Source organism: Pseudonaja textilis, chromosome 13 (assembly GCF_049901715.1).
Source record: "Pseudonaja textilis isolate UNSWEBS1 chromosome 13, rPseTex1.2, whole genome shotgun sequence".
Classification (NCBI taxonomy): Eukaryota; Metazoa; Chordata; class Lepidosauria; order Squamata; family Elapidae; genus Pseudonaja; species Pseudonaja textilis.
Genome location: NC_142002.1, coordinates 5137809 through 5152522, shown reverse-complemented (window position 1 = coordinate 5152522; position 14714 = coordinate 5137809). Strand labels below are relative to the sequence as shown.

The 14714-nt window shown below is 47.1% G+C and overlaps 1 protein-coding gene across 1 annotated transcript in view; it reads left to right on the top strand.

Moving 5' to 3' along the window:
- The first annotated feature begins 737 nt into the window (after positions 1 to 737).
- Positions 738 to 14714, top strand: part of MCTP2 (multiple C2 and transmembrane domain containing 2) — a 137824-nt gene continuing 123847 nt past the window's right edge. Inside the window, exon 1 of the mRNA XM_026709428.2 lies at positions 738 to 1011. The gene's annotated coding sequence lies outside the window, so the exon portion shown is untranslated. The remainder of the gene's footprint in view (positions 1012 to 14714) is intronic.

Sequence of the window (14714 nt, the reverse complement as noted above, 5' to 3'; positions counted from 1 at the left end):
TAATAATAATAATAACAACAACAACAATAACAACAACAACAACAACAACGTTCGGCTAGTGATTTGTGATACGAAACCCAGCATAGTTATCTCATTTGCTGTGTGCACTGTGGTTTTTTTGTGTATTATAATAATAATAATAATAGCTTATTGTTACTTTTGTTTTTCCTTCTCTGTTGCCAGCTCCTGTTTGAAGGGGCATTTCTCAACATACCAACATAGACCTTGGGGTCCATTGCGGTCGTAGGCTGTAGCTGCCTCCAGTTGAGGGGGACTTCACAGCGCCCATCACCTTTTACTTCACCTCACTTTCACTCTTTACTTCCACCGTCTCCCCCCACCTGAACCCTGTGCATAACAATGAGAACTGTGGGGGGGGGGGGGAAGGGGGGGCGGAAACAGTCCTACCTTGCCTGTCCCACTTCACGAGGTCTTCTGAAGCCATTCCCACCGTCCCAGCCCCTCCCAGAGATGGCCAGAGTCGCCTATAAGAAGCATTGGACTACCTTGCAAGGCTGTTGTGCCACACAAAAAAGAAAGAAAGAAAGAAAGAAAGAAAGAAAGAAAGAAAGAAAGAAAGAAAGAAAGAAAGAAAGATGCTTCTTTTGACAGACTCCAGTCCAAGGCGACCACAGGGACCCCTCCCCCTTGCTCAAATTATGGGGGTGAGTGGGAGGCCTCAGCCCCCCATTCCCCTCCCCATCTTTTCCATCCTTCAGGGGCGGGGCCTATCCCAAGGGGCGGGGCTTCCCCCACCGGCGGGAACCGCGAAGGAGGAGAAGGAGGAGCGCGAGGCGTGGGAAATTCCTCCTTCGCGCGGTCGGCTCGGCGGAGCGGCCGGGGCTCCCCCCCCCCAACCCGCCCCGAGGTGGCTCCGGCTCCTCCTCCCCACTCGTGCCCGCTCCGCCCCGTCGGAGGCGGCGGGGAAAAAAGCGGCGAGAGGGAGGAAACGGCGCTTGAGAAGGAGGAGACGAGCAGCGCGGGGGCGAAGCTCGCGAGGGAGCCGAGCAGGTAAGGCTTGGCGGGGGGCGGGCGGGGGGCGCTGGGATGGGGAAGGGAGGAGGAGGGGGAGTTAGGCTTTAGGGACCCCCTCGGGTGGGCATATTACGCACCCGGCTCCGAGAAGCCCGGAAGAATCTCTGGTTTGGGTTCCCACGAGTCTCGACCCGTCGTAGCCAGCTGTCGCTCGTGGCTGGGCTCCGGCAGGTGAGGCTGGAGACGCGCGTGGGGGTCCTGGCTGGGATGAGGGTGGGGGAAATGAGGGGTAAGAGATGGGCAAAGAGGGGAGAGAGGGCATCTAGACCTGGCCCCGAGAAGCCTCCTCTGCCCGGAAAAGTCTCTGGTGGGTTCCCACGACCCCATTGGCTGAGCTCTGGCAGGTAGAAGGACGGAGATGCGGGGGGTAGAAGGGTGGGGGAGGAGGGGCAAGACTTTGAGGTAAGACTTGAGGTGGGCAAAGAGGGAGGGGTGAACTTTAGACTGGCCCCCCGAGAAGCCCTGCCTGCCCAGAAAAATCTCTGGTGGGTTCTCACGATCTTTTGTAGCCAGCCAACGCTCGTGACTGTGCTCCGGCAGGTGAGGCTGGAGAGGTCGTGGGGGTCCTGGGATGGGGAAGGGAGAAAGGGCTTAGGGTTTGGGGGCATCCCTTGGGAGGGGGGGGCAAATGGGGGCAAGGGCATATGTGGACCCTGGCTCTGAGAAGCCCCCTTTGCCCAGAAAACTCTCTGACGGTTTCCCACGACCCTGTTGTAGCCAGCTGACCCACCTGGCTGGGCTCAGCAGATGAGGATGGAGTCACGTGGGGGAGGGGGAATGGGGGTGAGGGAGAGAAGAAAGGAGGAATATGATTTTAGGTGCCCAAAGAGGGGAGATGGCATCTAGATTTGCCCCAAGAAGCCCCCTCTGCCCAGAAGATCTTCTGGCTGGGTTCTCACAATGCCCCCATTGTAGCCAGCATCAAGACTGCCCAAGAAGCCCCCTCTGCCCAGAAGATCTTCTGGCTGGGTTCTCACAACGCCCCCATTGTAGCCAGCATCAAGACTGGCCCCAAGAAGCCCCTCTGCCCAGAAGATCCTCTGGCTGGGTTCTCACAACGCCCCCATTATAGCCAGCATCTAGACTGGCCCCAAGAAGCCCCTCTGCCCAGAAGATCCTCTGGCTGGGTTCTCACAACGCCCCATTATTGCCAGCATCTAGACTGGCCCCAAGAAGCCCCTCTGCCCAGAAGATCCTCTGGCTGGGTTCTCACAACGCCCCATTATTGCCAGCATCTAGACTGGCCCCAAGAAGCCCCCTCTGCCCAGAAGATCTTCTGGATGGGTTCTCACAATCCTCCCCCTTGTAGCCAGCTGATGTTTGCAGCAGGAAAGGCTGGAGAGGAAGCCTTATGCATTCCCCTGGGATGGAGAAGGGAGGAGGCGGTTAGGCTTGAGGGAGCCCTGGGCTCCGGTAGGTAAGGCTGGAGAGGCGTGTGGGGGTCCTGGGATGCGGGGTGGGGAGGGAGGGAAGAAAGGGTAAGACTTAAGGGACTTCTTGGCAGGTGGGCGAAGAGGGAGGGGGCATTTCGACCTGGCCCTGAGAAGCCAAGGCCTGGAAGAAGACCCTCCGCTGGTTTCCCACAACCCCTTTCTAACTAGCTGAGTTACAGGCCTGATGAGTGGCCCTCTGCTTTCGTCCCACGGAGGAGTTTGGCTAAAGGAAAGGTTTTTTTTGCTCTTTTGGCAACTCCTAAGGCTGAATTGGCCGTTGAGGCATGTGTGTGTGTGTGTGTGTGTGTGTGTGTGTGTGTGTGTTTGTGTGTGTGTGTGTGTGTGTGGTGCCAAGCCAGGTGATGGATGGGAGAAGCAGGTTATAGGGAGGGGGCGAACATTGGCTAAAAGAAAAGGGGTGCAGGGTTTGGCAAGCAGGATGGGAAAAATAAGGGGGGGGGGTTGAGGTTGGATAGTGGAGACCCCCAAAGGGGGTCTAACCTCTAAGTTGGACCTTCCTGCACGGGATTTGGGGGGGGGGCTGAGAAGCCCCTTATTCTCGTTTTTGAGGAAGCTGGCCTTGCTTCGGCTGTCTTGCTGCAGAGGTTGAGCCTCAAAGCAAGACCCTAGACCAGGGCTCTTCAAACGTGACAGCTTTAAGACTTGTGGACTTCAACTCCCAGAATTCCTCCTCCAGTCTTGTTAGCTCAGGAATTCTGGGAGTTGAAGTCCACAAGTCTTAAACTTGCCAAGTTTGAAGACTCTTGATCTATTCATTCAATCTATTCTAGTCTATTCCATTCCATTCCATTCCATTCCATTCCATTCCAGTCCAGTCCATTCCAGTCCATTCCATTCTTAGTCTAGTCTAGTCTAGTCTAGTCTAGTCTAGCCCATTCTGCATTCCATTCCATTCCATATCATTCTCTCTCTCTCTCTCTCTTTCTCTCTCTCTCTCTCTCCTACCTCTCTATCTATTCTATCTCTCTCTCTCTCTCTCCCTCTAACTATTCTATCTCTCTCTCTTTCTATCTATTCAATCTCTCTTTCTCTATTCCAGGGCTCTTCAAACTTGACAGCTTTAAGACTTGTGGACTTCAATCCCAGAATTTCTCCTCCAGTCCATGTTAGCTCAAGAATTCTGGGAGTTCAAGTCCACAAGTCTTAAACTTACCAAATTCGAAGACCCCTAAAGCATATCTCCCTTCTCCCCCCCCAATAAAAGGGCAATTCCAAAGACTTATGGGAAGGAATCTCAACCCACGAGGTCATCTAGCCTTTCCCAACCTGGCTCTCCCTAAGATATGTTGGACTCCAGTGTCTGCCATCCCCAGCCTGGAGGGGCTCCAAGCTTGCAGTTGCCGTTAAGTTTCACTTCTGATCATCCCACTCTCAATTCATCCGGTGGACGAACGGAGAAAGGCACCTCGGGGGGAAGGAGGACCCCACTCAATTCCGTGGGCCTGAGCAGACTTCTAAAAATGCTCTGCCGCGTTTCCCCCTCTCGCTTGGAGTTGGGGTGGGGGCAGGCATCAGCTGACACCCAGGTTAACTCCAACCCTTGGAAGGCGCTCTCTTATTTGTCCCATGCAAGGGAACTTTGGGCAAAGAGCCTTGTTGCTTTCGTGCGCCTACAGATTTCTGCCAAAGTAGTCCAACCTCTGTGGCTTGAAAGTACAAAAAAGCTTTGCCAGGCTTTTGTTGGTAGTTGTAACTGAGGTGGGTTGGATGGTGTAGAGGGGGTGCAGGCGGCCTGCATCTGCAGAACAGAGAGGCAATCTTAAGAGGAACTTGCAAGGTAAGGTAAAATCTCTCCTTACACTGGCTGGCGTTGAGATCCTGGGAACCTCATGCACTCATCCATGGAATTATTTTTATTTTATTTAGTTTATTTAGTTTAGTTTGTCAAGCATGTATGAGAAAGCAAGTATAAGTATGAGCACAACATATAAACATATAAGTATAAACAGGAACCTAATAAATGAATATGAATAAATGGGAACAGTAGGACAGGGACGATAGGCATGCTTGTGCGCTTATGCACACCCCCTTACAGATCTCTGAGGAATGGGGTGAGGTCCATGGTTGAGGTTAAAGTTTTGGGGGTTTGAGGATGTAACAAAAGAGTCAGATAGGGAGTTCCAGGCATTGACCACTCTCTTGTTGAAGTCGTATTTTCTGCAATTGAATTTAGAGCAGTTTACTTTGAGTTTGTATCTATTGTTTGCCTGTGTGTTATTTATGGTTGAAGCTGAAGTAGTCGTTGACAGGTAGGATGTTGTAGAGACAATTTTGTGTACTAAGCTTAGGTCAGACCGTAGGTGGAGTAATTCTAAGTTGTCTAGGTCCAAAATTTCAAGCCTGGTGAAGGCATAAAGTATTCTATTGCTAGTAGAGGCGTGGAGTACACCTTTGCAGCTATGCAGAAGCATTCAGCGGGGGTCTTTTTCTAGGGTCACCACTTCTCAGTGTAACCCGCTCTGGACTTTCCTAGCGGTCTCCCTTCCAAACCCTAAACAGTCATGAACCTGCTTAGCTTCTCCATCTTAAGTTTTTCAAAGTTGGCTAGGCGTTGCTGTCCAGCTGGACAAATTCACTAAGAGTAGGTCCAGATTTTACATGGACGGCAGCTCCTGTTTGTTGCTTTTCCAACTGGGCTGAGAATAGAGAATATCAGATTTCCCCCTGTAATTGGGACCCTGGTTTGATGGGGAGGGTAATCCCCAACCAATTCCCCACCTTTCCCCACTCCAATGCGGGTAGTCTTTGACTTATGACCACAATGGAAGGCCCAACATTTCTACTGCTAGGTGAGACAGCTGTCAAGTGACCTTTTGCCCTATTTTCTTGCCGCTGTTGTTAAGTGAATTGCTGCAGTTGTTCAGTTACTAACAAAGTTGTTAAGTGAATCTGGGCTTCCCCGTGGATTTTGCTTGTTGGAAGGTCTCAAAAGGGACACTGCAACCATCATAAATATGAATCAGCTGCCCAGCATCTGAATTTTGATCTAGGGATGCTACAATGGGCCTAAGAATGAAAAACGGTCCATACGTCACTTTTCTTCCAGTGCCGTGGTAACTTTGAATAGTCGCTAAACAAATCGTTGTAAGTCAAGGACTACCTGGGGATGGTTTAATAAGTATCTGCTAAGGTCACCCTGCATCAAATTGGCAGCATGTCAGGTTGACCTGTTCCTGTAGCCATCCAGGCTTTCTCCAAACCTTTGTCTGCCAAGGTTGATGGATTTACGAGGCGCTTTTGGAGAAAAAAAAAACCCCACACAGCTAATTTATGACTTTGAAAGTTCCAGTTCAGGCAGGGGGTGTGTGTCTGAGAGAGAGAGAGAGACAGACTGTTTGTATGTTACTTTGCAGGCTGCAGAAGCGGAGATTTAAAAATGTCCAGAAGGAATATTTTAAAAAAATATATGGTAGGATTTGCAGAAATTAAACCTGCGGTAACACAGAAACCTATGGCGTCCTCTCTTTCTCTTCCTGAAATTATTTCAAAAAGCCCACAGGCTTGGGATTGGTTCAAATTTGACAATCCTCCCCACCCCCCCACCCCCCTCAAAAAAACCCTTATGGTTGCTCTTTTGACGTTTGCATAAAAGGTTGTAAAAATTGTGGCGGTTGGCCGTGCAGTTTCATGGGCTTGACGCGTGTTGGCCCTGGCCCGTAAGCCAGTGGGAACGAAAAGTGTGGTTTGTTTCTGTAATTGGTGATAACCGAAGAGCTCTCGAGGCTGAAGGACGAAAGCGACATGTTGCAATTATATTGTATTGCTAAGTCATAGCAATAAAAAATGGGGCCAGAGATGAGAAGGAAGCATGTGTTCCTTTGGTGGAAATTGATCTGAGCCTTGTTTTTTTTTGTTTTTTTGGGGCATATCTGTTGCGATGACGTGTTCTCATCATGGTTGGGACCTTTCCAAATAATCAAAGAAGAGAGTTAGAAAGGGACATTGGAGGTCTTCCAGGGGTAGGATTCACAATTTTTAACAACCGTTTCTGTGGGCATGGCTTACGTGGTGGGAGTGGCTTGGTGGTCATGTGACTGGGTGGGCGTGGCTTGGTGGTCATGTTATTGGCTGGGCGTGGCCAACTCAATATCACTCACATCGAGGCACGCATCTCCTCGCCTGGCCTCTCATGACTGTGAGGATGCTGCAACAGTCGTAAGTGTGAAAAATGGTCATAAGTCACTTTTTTCAGTGCCATTGTAACTTTGAATGGTCTCTCCACACAAGCAAAGTACCAGCAAAGGAGGGGGAAAAAAAACTCCAGAGAAGTTCCTGAGACAGGAAGTCTAGTCCTGCCAAGAATGTAATAAGGGTTAATGGAGAGGCAGTTTCTGTAAGCAACACCAGAATGTTTCCTTCCTGCCTTCCTGACAGGATTAGGCCAGTAATTTCTTCTAACAACCGGTTCTTCGAACTGCTGAGAATGTTAACAACCGGTTCTAGCAAATAGGTGCGAACTGGTAGAATCCCACCCCTGAGGTCTTCTAGTCCAACCCCTTGCTCAGGCAGGAAATTCCATACCATTCCAGGCAAACGGCTTTCTAAGCTCTTCTTAAAAATCTCCAATGATGAAGCATCTGGAGGCAAGCCATTCCACTGGTTAATTGCTCTCACTGTCAAGAAATTTCTCTTTATTTCTGAGTTGGTTCTCTCCTGGGTTAGTTTCCATCCATTGCTTCTTGTCCTGCTTTGTGCTTTGGAGAATGGTTGACCACCGATGATTATTATGTAGATATTCCTCATGATGATTAGGGGATTGGAGGCTAAAATATATGATATGCATCCAATTTTGATCGCTGTGATGTAAAAACGATGTGCAGAAAAGAGCAGCCAGGATGTTTAGGGCATGGCTAGTCTAGTGAAGAGAAGGACCAGGGGAGAGATGAGAGCATCTTCCAATATTTGAGGGGCTGCCACAGAGAGGAGGAGGGGGTCAAGCTATTTTCTAAAACATCTGTAGGCCAGACAAGGAATGATGGATGGAAACTGGTCAAAGAGAGATTCAACCTAGAAATAATTTTTCTGACAGTGATAGCAATCAATCCATGGAGCCGAAGTTGCCTTCATAAGTTGTGGGAGCTTCCTCACTGGAAGCTTTCAAGAAGAGACTGGACTGCCATCTGTCAAAAACGGTGTGGGGTCTCCTGCTGGGGTGAGGGGGTTGGACTAAATGACCTACAAAGTCCCTTCCAACTCTGTTAATCTGTTCTGTTCCTTGTGGCAGCCCCTCAAATATCAGAAGACTGCTATCATGTCATGCCATTAAACTAGACACACAATTCCTGAAACTGTCCTTTGTACGTATTAGCCTCCAGTCCCTAAGAGGTTCTTTATTTTGGAGTGGGGGGATTAGCGAGATCCCCACCTTTAAAAAAAATCTTAAACACCTGGCTGTTCTCCCAGGTTTGGTGCTAGGACAGTTGGGGCCCTGGGTGTGTTTGTTATTTTTGTCTTCTGTTTGTATATTCAACTCAAATTTCACTTTGTTTGGGTTTGTATTGCCTTTTATCTTACATAACTTGCAAATTGCCCAGAGCTGGAGTTGAGTGGTGTCCAAATTGAATCCAACTTGGAATAAATAAAACCAGCTAACTTGTCAACTAGCTAACTAAATTGCCAACTGCCTAACTAATTTGTCAACTAGTGTTGAGCCCTACCCGAGATTTCTCCCGTGTGAACAAAAATTACATGCCAGTTGGCTCTCTGTAAGCCAGCAGGATAACTGGTGATCTGACTTTTCCATTCCAAAGACAAACTTCTGCTACTTGTTGTGATGTTATAGGTGCCACCTATGAACTTGTATGTTCCTACTCCCGTTTTAGTTACACGTTTGGTGTAACATAAACTTCTGAAGGCAAGTTATTCCATTGGTTAATTGCTCCCACCATTATGAAATTTCTCCTTAGTTTTAGGTTGCTTTTCTTCTTGATTAGTTTCCATCCATTTTGTCTACTGGGAATTTCTTCTCCGAGACCTTTGAAACTCCTGCTCGTGTCATCAGTGGTGATATCAAGCCATGAAGCCGTGGTGGTGCAGTTGGTTAGAGTGCAGTACTGCAGGCTACCTCCGCTGCCTGCCGCCTGCCTGCAGTTTGGCAGTTCGAATCCCACCAGGAGCAAGGTTGACCTGGCCTTCCATCCTTCCGTGGTCAGTAAAACGAGGACCCAGATTGTTGGGGGCAAGAGGCCGACTCGGTAAACCGCTTAGGGAGGGCTGTAAAAGCATTGTGAAGTGGCATATAAGTCTAAGTGCTATCACTAGCTAGTCTTCAGCTCACCTGCCCTTTGACTGCCTTTGATTTTTCCTGCATCAGGGCTTCCTTTCCTTCGCATCATTTGTCCAGAATATTTAAGCTTCAGCTCGGTTATCGGTGCTTTCAGCAGCAGTCTGGATTTATTTCATTTACTGCTCGGGATTTCTTAGGGGATCCAAGAGAGGTTTAGCAATTTCCTGCAGCTCTACACTTCAAAAGAGTCCATTTTTCTTCATCCAGGCTTTCTGATGGTCCAACACCCACAGCTAAACATTGCCCTGTGGAAGGCGGGGCTTTAACACTGCAAACTCTCGTTGGCAGCATGATGGTTACATTAATCATTCTAATAAACATTTGGCTGTAAGCAAGAGGTGAAAGTAGGAACACGCCTCCCCCAAAGAATGCAACCTTCTTGTTGGGTTGGAAGCCTTGCGGAACATCTAGGCTTTGTCAGGAAAGTTTTCAGAGTCCTGCAATTCCTGGAGGGGTTACATGTTCTCTCCCAGGCCATCATACCCAAGGACTGTGCTGGTGGGCACTATGGGACACGTTGTCCACTCCTGGAAAACCATGCCATAAGAGGGGCTGTTATAAATTTTGAAGGTACTGTCAGGGTTCCAGCGATTTCCCTAATTAAATCATGAGCCTCGAGAATCAAAGAATTCAAAAGATTTATTAGCATTAACCTAAATGAAGCTAACTCTGGCATACATAATTTACAGCCACCTTTGACCCTGTTTTCCCCCCTGGGTGTGTCATCAATCACATTCTCCAATGAAGGATTTTTGCGGGCAGAATATCCAGTAGCCCAGCTACAATCTTTGTAAGATAATCGTGGAATATACTTCTGGTTTTAAACTGCCCTACTTTTCTTTCAGAATTCCCCCCACCCCTCCTGTTTATGGCAACTCAGGGACAGGCATAGGAATGTTTTACAAGTTGACAGGTACCAGGAGTCAGAGTTCAATGTTTTCAGAAGAATAAATGCTGAAAGGGTCTTTTAAAAAATAACCCTGAGAACATTTGAGGCTTGGTTTGAAATGTTGAGGGGTCAGGAAGTCTGAACAATGCCACTCTCGTGTGACCACGGACAGCTTGGCTTCAACCAACACAGTTCTTTGCGATATTAAGCCTTTGCCCAATGAAGAGCCATACCTGAGGTACTTCTGTCTGCTACTGTTGATCCTGGAGGTTTGTTTGGAATGCTGATTGCCTCTCCCAGACAACAAGGGCTTGTGCATATAATACAATATTGCTATTGCAATAAAACATTCCTTGAGAAATAGGGAGGCCACAGGAATTCTTGGTGCTGTGCCATTCCAGACTTTGAAGTACCTGGATGAAACCACGGGCTTCACCTGGCTACTGAATTGACATATTTTCGAGTACTGATAGAAGAGAATATTTGTAGCTTGGAATTGAACTGGGGGGCCCTTGGTGTGTGCCAACAATGTTAACAGAATAATAGAGTTGGAAGGGACCTTGGAGGTCTTCTAGTCTTGCTCATGCAGGACAAATAGCAATAGCAATAGCACTTAGACTTATATACCACTTTACAGTGCTTTTACAGCCCTCTCTAAGTGGTTTAGAGAGTCAGCCTCTTGCCCCCAACAATCTGGGTCCTCATTTTACCCACCTCGGAAGGATGGAAGGCTGAGTCAACCTTGAGCCTGGTGAGATGCAAAGTGCCAAATTGCAGGCAGCCGGCGGTCAACAGAAGTAGCCTGCAGTGCTGCACTCTTAACAACCGCACCATTGTGGCTCAATGACTGCCCAGTCTCTTCTTGAAAACCTCCAGTGATGGAGCACTCCCAATTTCCGAAGGCAAGCCATTCCACTGGTTAATTGTTGTCATCGTCAGGAAATTTCCCCTTATTTTGGGGTTGGCTCTCGCCTTGATTAGTTTTCATTCATTGCTGCTTCTTCTTGCCTTCAGGTGTTTGGAAGACTATATTGACTCCCCTCTTTGTGGAAGCACCTTACATATTGAAAGATTGCTATCAGGGCTGCCTAGTCCTTCTTTTCATTAGATTTTAGACCTACCCAGTTCCTGCAACTGTTCTTCGTATGTTTTAGTCCCCAATCCCCTAATTATCTTTGTTGCTCTTCTCTGCACACCCTTCATCTTTCCTGGGTTTGCCTGATGCATTGAATCATAAATCATGGTTAAGATTAACCCAGGTTGACTACATGGTGCAAACACAGGCGTGGCAATTTTCACCATTGCAGATAATGCACAAGTGCAAAGACAAGCCGTATCTGAATTCTTCCGGAGTTTCCAACTTGGGGCAGACATCTTTCTTTTCCCCTCTTCCTCCACTTCCCACCTTCTCAGCGTCTTTGTTTGACCAGATACTGTACTGAAACTGCCTGCTTTAAGAGAGATAAACTTCCTTCAGATCAGCCTGTTGGGTAATGTGTTTATTATCAAGTTACGCCTCTAGAGTGAAGTGTTTTGTGAGGAAATTAGTTTTCTCGAAAACCGGCTGTGGTGGAAGGTTGCACCATTCAAATCTTCTAGGCTGGTGTTTCTCAACTGCGGCAACTTTAAGATGTGTGAACTTCAACTCCCAGAATTCCCCAGCCAGCATGCTTAAAACTGCCATGGTTGGGAAAAAAAAACCACACTGTTTTATTGTCCTTGCATCCTGGGGGAGAAGAGTTGCATTGCTGGAGAAAGTCTGAATTTGAAGTTCAGCTAAACATCGTTGGGCTTGTTATATATAAATCTGCCTTTAGAGATCTGATGCGCTGCACCAGAAGTGTCCAACCATAGCAGCATTAAAACTTGTGGAGGTCCATTCTCAAAATGGGTGGCTGGGGAATTCTGGGAGTTGATATCCACATGTCTTAAAAGTTGCCAAGGTTGGACACCTCTGCTTTAAACAGTCTTAATCTGTGATTGAAGCAGTTTTCAGTAGAAATGTAGGTCGGGGAAAAAAAAGGGAAAGTGAGAAGGTAGCATTGTAGGGCTGAAAAAGTAAAAGATTTGTGGACAGCTCACCAAAGCTAGCATATAGAACAATTGAACTAGTTTTCTAGCTGTGGAAATAGCAATAGCACTTAAGACTTATATACCGCTTTAGTGCTTTATAGCCCTCTCTAAGCGGTTTATGAAAGATTGAGGGCAATAGAAGAAGGGATGACAGAGACTGAGGGGGCTGGATGGAGTCATGGAAGCACTTTGTGTGAGCTTAAATGGACTCCGGAAGATGGTAAGGACAGGAAGGCCTGGAGGATCTTTGTCCATGGGGTTGCGGTGGGTCAGACACAACTTTGCAACTAACAACAACAAAAAGTGGTTTATAGAGTCAGCATATTGCCCCCAACAATTTGGGTCCTTATTTTACCCACCTTGGAAGCTTTGTGATGCTGTTGTCCGTTGCCTTCCTGCTTTGCCTCTGTGACAGCTAGTGCAGAAAACCAGCAGAAAATAACTGGGACACTGAAATATCCAAATCAGGTTGGGAAAATATGATTTCTCTGCTTTCGTTTCTCTCTACTCCTAAAAGTAATTTATTGGAAAGATTGAGTCACTGTTACATCCTGGTTATTTGAGCGGATTAACAATGCTTATCCAGATAAGCTTTTTCCCAACCAGAAACCTGGCATAAATTTATTTATTACACATATTTTTTCTTCTATCCAAGTCATTTAGTGGTTTGTAGTAACAACAATACAGTGAAGACAACAATCAATAGCAATTGCAATTAAGACTTAGATACTGCTTTACAGTGCTTTACAGCCCTCTCTAAGTGCTTTACAGAGTCAGCCTCTAGCCCCCAACCATCTGGGTCCTCATTTTACCCACTTTGGAAGGATGGAAGGCTGAGCCAACCTTGAGCCTGGTGAGATTTGAACTGCCAAATTGCAGTCAGCCGGCAGTCAGCAGAAGTAGCCTGCAGTACTGCACTCTAACCACTGCACCACCACGGCTCAATAGAATCCATAGCAGCAGTTAAAAGCCAAATATAAATCAAAACCAGTGATTCTCATCTTCACAACTTGAAGATGTGTGGACTTTAAATCCCACAATTCCCCTAGTCAGCTTGCTGGCTGGGAAATGCTGGGACTTGAAGTCCACATACCTTCAAGTTGTTGAAGCTGGGTAACATTGAATTAAACATTATTTATTGGGTGGTTGCAAAGGGAGTGATGGGGACAAGATGTTCCATTAGAGAGAAGCCTCCAGTTTTACGTTCTCTTAACCTCACGTAGGTTGAGAATGAAAAGCAAATGCTTCTGGGAAGAGTAGATTGACCATAGTTAGAAGAGAAGGTCTTAAAATAGTGGCGCAACATCATAGCAGGTTCTTAGCACTTTGATTTATCAAGGGAAACCAAGTGGCGAAAGATAAAACCCACTGAAAAGAAGTTTTTGCTATACAGCAGTGATTTCCAGATAATATGCAAAGGCAGTTCCCCATAGAGTGAATGTCAGTAAAATTACCAATAATTCTAAGTCGTGTCACTAGATGTTTTACAGCCAAATCACCAGCAACGGTGCTTCCGCTCTCTTCTGCCTCGATCATAGCAATTGCACTTAGACTTATATACCGCTTCACAGTGCTTTACAGCCCTCTTTAAGCGGTTTACAGAGTCAGCCTATTGCACCCAACTATCTGGGTCCTCATTTTACCCAACTTGGAAGGACGGAAGGCTGAGTCACCCTTGAGCCTGGTGAGATTCGAATTGCCAAATTGCAGGCAGCCGGCAGTCAGCAGAAGTAGCCTACAGTACCGCACTCTAACCACTGTGCCACCGTGGCTCATATCAGTTCTGGGCCCAGCATTTAAAACTGAAATGCTGATGAGCAACTAGAAGGCCAGCCTGTGGGGTAGTAGTGCTTTGATGGCAAAAAGTTGTTTTAGATTGTGTTTGTGTGGGCATATAAACAGATATCTTCCATGTCTGCAATGGTATGGAATGGAATACCCTGTCTGGATTGGTATAGGGCAGAGGTCTCCAAACTTGGCAACTTTCAGAATTCAACTCCCAGAATTCTCCAGCCAGCATAGTTTGGAGTTGCCAAGTTTGGAGACCTCTAGCATACCTGGCAGGAGAATTCTGGGAGTTGAAGTCCAGAAGTCTTAAAGTTGCCAAGTTTGGGGACTCTTGGTATAGGGTTTCCTGCTTGAGTGAGGGGTTGGACTAGAAGTCCTCCAAGATGTTTCCCAAGTCTATTATATTATTCTGTTATCCCTTAGACCACAGGAAACAACGCACTACCCTATTGGAAAAAATACAGAAACGGAGGGAAGTAAAAATGATTAACGTAGAGAAAGGAAACTAAAAGGCTTCCACAGAAGAGAAGGTCAGGAAGTTCAGACCTAATAATAATCTGAAATTGCCCAAATGCAGATTTTGACTGAATGTTAGGAAAAGCTTCTTTGATCAAAGCTGTCTCCCATGGGAATCTATTTCTGAACAAATTGGGGTCTCCTGCATTTTGAGAGGGGTTAAATCCCCACCTTTGGGCGGAGGGGGAGAGCTTTAATTTGGATTCTTGCATTGAACAGGCTTGGACTCCATGGCCTCTTTCAATTGGCTGCCACAGAGTCAAGCTATTTTCCGAAAGCATCCAAAGGCCAAACAAGGAATAATGGATGGAAACTGATCAAGGAGAGATTCAACCTGGAAATAAGGAGGAATTTTCTGACAGCGAAAGCAATCAACCCGTGGAACAGAAGTTGCCTTCAGAAGTTCATCACTGCTTTATCGCTGGAGGCTTTCAAGAAGAGACTGGACTGCCATCTGTCAGAAATGGTGCAGGGTCTCCTTGCCTGGGCAGGGGGTTGGATTAGAAGACGTACAAGGTCCCTTCCAACTCTGTTAATCTGTTAATTTTGTGATTCTTGATCAGAGAGAGAATGCTCAAGTGTGAGTTGGTTCAGAAGTGATGCTTAACCCTAGTCATCATTGCTTGAATGAATGAATGAATGCTCCTTCCTGTCCTCCATCTCCTAACCTGCT